The sequence below is a fragment of the Mobula birostris genome, chromosome 10 (genome assembly GCF_030028105.1).
Source record: "Mobula birostris isolate sMobBir1 chromosome 10, sMobBir1.hap1, whole genome shotgun sequence".
NCBI lineage: Eukaryota > Metazoa > Chordata > Chondrichthyes > Myliobatiformes > Myliobatidae > Mobula > Mobula birostris.
In genome coordinates, this window is record NC_092379.1 from 25,136,909 (window position 1) to 25,143,685 (window position 6,777).

Sequence of the window (6,777 nt, forward strand, 5' to 3'; positions counted from 1 at the left end):
CTATGCAATTTGCTATCTTTTTAAAACCCATGGCCAATAAATAACAGACAGCTCACTGCATACGATTAAAGGAATTATATTTACGGAACTTTGCTAAAGAATTGGTAAAGAAAATACATATAAAATACAAAAATAGCTCATTATAATGTGAGAAAAAAACAAAACAAAAAAAAAAAGCTGGAGTTCAACTGTTTCCAAAATTAATACTCACCGATCCTCAGTCGATCTCGGCGCCTTGCTCTGTCCAGTCATGGCCTCCTACCAGCTCGAAAACGTGGAAACGTTTCCCAGTATGTTACATTCTATCCCTTCCAAAAAAATAAAAAAAAATCATGTCCTCATGACGTTGAGATAATTTTCCACACCTTCATACAAAGCAAAATATCCAATGCAAATGCAAATGGCAGTAATATGTCTCACCAAAGGGATAGGTGTCACCTTCTATTTTTCGGGATCGACATAGGTCAGTCTGTCTCGAGGTTTCCTGACTAATTGAGACTGTCTTACCCCATTATCTACTTCTTCTGCTTCAGGCACTATCTGTTTCCTTTCTTCTCTAGGTTTGGAGCTTACCCCCGTCCACTTCTGATGCCTCCTGGCAACTCAGGTCAGCTCGTCACAGGCCGAGCTCGCCTTCATTTCCTGTCAATTAAGAGTTCTGCCTCCCGTCACTTTTTTTAACGGGAAACCTGTCTGTCCACTGCTAATTCGGTCCTTTCACTCGGCTCAGCGTGAGAACTGTCCAATATCTCTTCATCAATTATTGGCGAGTTTGCAAATGGCAGCATATACCACATCCTCATTCCCTCATCTTCCGAGTCCATATCACATTCGGGGGGGGGGGGGGGGAGGTCCGGTCTAGTACTCTCCGCTGGTGGGCCTGTAGTTCCTCAATGTGTCTGCAAAGTGGTCTTGCTAGACATCAGGCCCAGGTCCGGCTCTGGATGAATACTTACCTCTTCCCGAGAAGTAGAAGGTGGTTTTGATGGAGAATGTTCAAACGTCCCTTCCCATCCTGTGTTTTAACCCGGAAAACTGGCAGGCTTGGCATATGACTCTCTATACATAGAGCGTAAACGGAGTGTAGAGGGAAAAAACAAAACAAAACAAAGCAAAACGAAAAAAATCAACAACAACTAAACCCAATATTGGCCTTAAAATAAATTCAGAGTATACCTCGGCTAAATATTCCGTAATCAGTTGAACGACGGATTGTTCACAGCAAAACAGGTTTTCCAAGCCTGACGTCGGCAGTTCAATAACATCAAATTACATTTATTGTAATAGACGTTGGGACTCTAAGGCGACGTTAATCCTTTATGATGAATGCTGTTGGTTTGATCTTTGTTTTTCTATTTTAACAGCCCTGTTTTGAGTACAGCCATTGGGGGTGAGATGCGGGAGTGACGTCTCCGTTGCTCATTGGGCAGAGTGAATTGATCCACAGTTGCTGTTGTTTTTTTTTTTCATTATTGCTCGATTGCAACGCTGTACCATCCCATGTTGCAATTGTTGGGATTCTTTCAGAAGTACATTACTGGAAGATAGAATTAGAGTGTTCATTGACATGTTGAATCTCCTTAATATGCCGATAAAGTCAAGATAAGAGAGTGTTTTTGGTGTAATTAAATCTATGTGCTGGGCCGTGAAGCTCATCCGTTATGTTAATAATAAGGAGTGAAAACTGATAACTCTGTTCATCGCTGATTCCTAAATGTAGGCTGACGCATGTGCGCTCCAGCTTCCCTTCCTGAATCAACGAGCAGATTTCAGTTTCTTGAGATTGAGAGAGACATTATTTATTGCGGCAGCCGTTCAGCAGTTTACCGCTCTCGTTCCAGCATGTGTCGGAAATAAAACGGCAGAAATAATCCAATATTCCGTCTACATCTGAGAGAAGAGAAGCAGACTGAAGAACCGGGATCTCATCATCAGAACCAGGAAGGAGCAGGCGTGGTTGTTTCTTCTACAGTATAACTCAGCTGACCATGGGAATGAGGTGCAAACAAGGTTACTACACAATGAGTGAACAGGAACAGTTAGAGAGTGAGAACAATGAAGACTAATCGAAACCTTGTGAAATGTAGACTATGGAGCAGCATTGTCCGGTTAATTCTATTCACGGAGAATACAAACAGACAATAGTAAAAATAAATAAACACTCCTATACGATTTTTTTTTGTGGGGGGGGTGGAACTTGATGTTGAATCCTGCCATTCGAAAGCTACGCGAAGGAGACGAGATTCAGTTCCTTAGGCATGCGTTCGGATTCAGGATGCTAATTACTAGAAGCAAAGCCTAGATGGAAGAGGGACAGAGAATTTCCGTTCCGTTCCGTTGTTTTGAATTAAAATCGGCTGTTCTACCAAGAGGTCACCTTATCTGCGGTTGATGCCTCTAATCTTTAGGAGACCACATAAGTAATATCAAATTCAGTGCACTAAATCAGAAGAAGGACAAATGCTTTGCCCAGACATATTGAATACATTCTTGGATAGTGGGTGTAATATGTCAATAACTTGGAAGCATTTCTTAATGAAACGATAGTCATGTTTTTGTTAAGTACAATTCCGTTTTTTATTTCTCCCTCAAGCTCTCCGTAAATCTATCAAAGTATTGTACGTTTAAGATCCTGTTTACAATAAAAGAAAGGAAAACCACATCAACATCACTCGAAATAATATGTTACGAACATTCTGACGTTAGGCGAATTACAGCGCAATAACTTGTTAAAGAGGAAAGCCAATTAACGGGCACGGACGGGATTTGAACCCGCGATCTTCGGTTTACGAGACCGACGCCTTTCCACTTGGCCACCGCGCCTCAATAATTGATCATCTATTTAGAACTATAGCAGCATGATTAAAATCGTATACGCTTCATAATATCACGATCTCTGTTTCAGTGATATTGATGTGCAATTTTACGGTGATGTAACTTTGTAAGAATTGATGTATAGGTCGTCCTCTATGCTGGTTATGTCAGTGACAAATAAGTTTCAGTAATTAGTTGCTAAGTATTAGTGGTTACTAGAGATTTCTTAATTAAATAGAATATCGTTCTATCCATTGCACGACTTGCTGCCAATCCTAAATTACAACGAACAGTTCTCATGCGTAAGAAATTCTGAATCAGAACCACAGAAGAGGGGGCAGGCCGGTCTCTGACGGCATGAGTTTTATCGCGATCCATTATTTGGAAAAATAAAAAAAAAAAGATAAAAATATGTGAAACTTGAAGAAAATGAAATTCACTAATCTCTAGCCTGGTAAATAATTTGTTATATAATAAACTATGAAGAACTTGACGAACACGAAAAAAATATGTTTCCAATAACAACTTGGAAAACAAACAAGAAGAAAAAAAACTAGACATCGTCCAGATACCCGAAGACAGACCAGTTTAACAACTCCATCAGTGCACCTTAATGAAGACCTAATCACCTGCTGGTGTGTTACTAGCAGGTGTTCATTATGCCTATTGGGGATATCGATGGTCGTGTTCGATTAATCGGCATGGAGAATCAGACTTAAAGTGCAAGAAATTACTGTGATCTAATTTGCTGAAGGCAAAGTCTGAGACCATTAACTCAAAAGGGTATTTTTTGTGGTCATTCTGGTAAACTTCTAATAATTAACACAGGTTCTCAGGCTCTCGTCCTTTGTTATAGAGCAAAATCCTGCTGCCAACGACTTTTTTGTATTAGTCGTACTATTCAGGATCAGGCACTGAGAGCATTCTACATCACAATGTCCAGTAGCGAGGCAATAATTTAATGGCGCAATCATAATTACGATGGATTGTCTGCGACGTGGTGTGTTTTTTTTTTTGCCATAAACTGCTAGAGATCTCAGTATTCAGGAAGGTTTCTCTCAATCTCATTCATAGTTTGTCAGAAAGGAAGGTCGGACTCAGGTACACATATCTTTATTTTGATTTCGGCTGTCAAGAGAAATGCCTGCTAGTTCTGGGAAACCGATTAAAAACAGACATTCATGCAGTTTGACGACCAATTAGAATTATCTTCTTTGAATGAGTCAATCACAGAGGCATGTAATGGCGTTCTACTGGGGTCAGTGTTGGGACCACTTCTTTTTATGCTGTATATAAATGATTTAGCTGACGGAATAAATGGCTTGTTGTCAAGTATGCAGATAATACAGAAGGTGGTAGAAGGGCGAGTAGAGTTGAGGAAACAGGTAGGATGTACAAGGATTAGACGGATTAGGAGAATGGACAAGAAAGTGGCAAATGTAATATAGTGTTGGAGGTGGCATGGTCATGCACTTTGGTAGTAGAAATGAATGTGCGGACTATTTTCCAAACAGGGAGAAAATCCAAAAATCTGTGATGAAAGGTTCTTGTGACTCCCTATACATGATTAGATAAAGGTTAACTTACAGGTAAAGTCGGTGGTGAGTAAAGCAAACGCTATTTTAACATACATTTTGTGAGGTCCAGAAGGCAACAGCAAGGATGTTATGCTGAGGTTTTATAAGGCCTTACCTAGAGTATTGAGTACCTTTTCTTCCGTTCATGTTAGGAAAGATGTGTTGGCATTGGAGAGGGTGAAGAGAAGGTTTACAACGAAGATTCCAGGAATGAAAGGATTATCATATGAGGAACGTTTAATGGCTCTGGATCTCTACTCGCTGGAATTCTGAAGGATAAGTGGGGATCTCACTGAAACCTTTCAAATGCAGCAAGGCATGGACAGAGTTAATGTGGAAAGGTTAATTGCATTGGTTGAATAGTCTAGTTTTAAAGGGCACAGCCTCAGGATAGAGGAACGTCATTTCAAATGACAGATGGGGAGAAATGTCTTGAGCCAGAGAGTGGTGAATCTATGTAATTTGTTACCACATGCATCTGTGGATGCTCGCTTGGGGTGTTTAAGGCAGAGATCGATGGGGTTTTGATTAGACGCATCAATGCTTACGGGAAGAAGTCCGAGAAATGGGGTTGAAGAGAAGATCGAATAAAAAGTATCAGCCCTGATTGAATGGAAGAGAAAACTCTAGGGGCCAGATGGCCTAATTCTGCTCCTGTATCGGGTGGCGGAGAGAAGATGAGATGGGGCTAAACAGCGACTCCTTTGCTTGCATCTCCGGAAACAAATCTATTTCCATCTTTAATATGTTTATTTTTTTCCGTATCAGGGTTTTGTTGAAGACCCTGGCTTGGAGTTGGACGCTGATCGATTCTCTTCGGGAATGGGAACCGTTCTAGGTGCGTGGCCGTTTTATGGCGCGCCAAGTGTTGTTCGGCTTGAGAGTCCTGCTCAAATTCCGAAGCCTACGATCTCTGTGTTTTGGAGACGGGCGAACCGAGGATCAGTGCCACGACGGATATATATATCTTTTTGTTTTTTCGGCCTTGGCATACAGCATATTTTCAAGAAGCTGTCTGAGAACTCTCCGGACATGCTGGATGCGTTCACAATGAGAGCGCGAATAGATAAGGATTTTAGCTAAATGCACAAACACTAACCAATTCTACATGACCCTGAGTACAACGTTAAACGAACGGCATTTCCAGGTTCACTTTGCGGCCCTTAGAGATGTTGAAAGCTGACCTCTAATTATCTTCCTTTCTTATGCGAAGTAGACATGTTGTCAAGAGCCGATTATCAATGCCGGGACGGTACTTCACATCTTTTCTACTCACAGAAAAGTAATCGTGCGGCTGTCGGAGATATTGGCGGAAGATAAACTCCATGGTCAATGCCTCCATGGCCACCGTTTCAGGACAAGAGAGCGAAAACTGCCGATCCCGGGGAGGACTACTGCCAAGTAGGACTTTTTATGGCACAACGGCATCCCCTGTATGAGGGCAGCATGCTGGTGTTTATTTTACTTAAGTCCTCAAGGGGATCTGCATATTCAACCGGAATCCGGATCAGGTCTACATCGTTAGATGATGCAGGAGAGGATTCATGGAGCCCAGTTGAACAGGTAGACAGGCAGACAAGCATGCCGGTCCCCGCTTTTGGAGTGCTTTTAGAGAGCAATGAATCTGTGGCTTATATCGGGAAATCAGGGCAGGCCAGGTACATGTTCAGCCGAATAAACTAGATCCAAAGAGAGTTCTACATCATGGTTGCCTTCGAGGGGTTCTTTGGAAATAAATCGACAGTCAAGCGGCTTGACTTTGCTCCTTTCTTTCGTTTCCCGTTTCGTAACTCCACATGAATGAGCTAGAGAGATGTTGATGAAATACCCAGGTGCACTGGAGTTGATATAAGCCTTAAGTTCATGGGTCTTATACCTCCACTACAGGGAAGTTGGGAGCATTAAATATTTCGGGAAAACTGACTGAAGAAAGAAACGACCGGTCAGGAACTTTCTCCCTGCTGACCGGTATACTACATCGCCAGAACAGAGACAGTAACATCTCCCCGGCGCCGCTTTTGTTCCTCCCGAGACAGACGCTTGAGCACCACTTATATAGCCTCCTCCCGGTGCTCATGTGCGGGTTGGTGATGGGTAGGAGAGAGGGAGTGGGATAACGGTGATCATAAAAAGCTTGAAACATTATTTTTTCTGTGTCACTCTGCTGACGGTCCTCAACCATTATTATCCCATTATTATAGAAAGCAGTAATTAAAGATCTCTTATTCCAACCGGTCTTTACTACAGGCGTCCGGAATTCGACTATATTGCCGTTTCTCCAGCTTGGCATGGGTCCATATGTCGGTGGGCAGCCTGCTTACCCCTTACTGCATACTCAAAGCCCTCCTTAACACTTTCACGGAATCTCTGAACGACTGGACAGGGC

At 42.2% G+C, this 6,777-nt stretch overlaps 1 non-coding gene across 1 annotated transcript; it reads right to left on the reverse strand.

Annotated features, from left to right (window-relative positions):
- Positions 1-2,751: 2,751 nt before the first annotated feature.
- trnat-cgu (transfer RNA threonine (anticodon CGU)) lies at positions 2,752-2,823 on the reverse strand. The gene has a single exon. It is a non-coding gene; the product is annotated as a tRNA-Thr (tRNA).
- Positions 2,824-6,777: the final 3,954 nt, after the last annotated feature.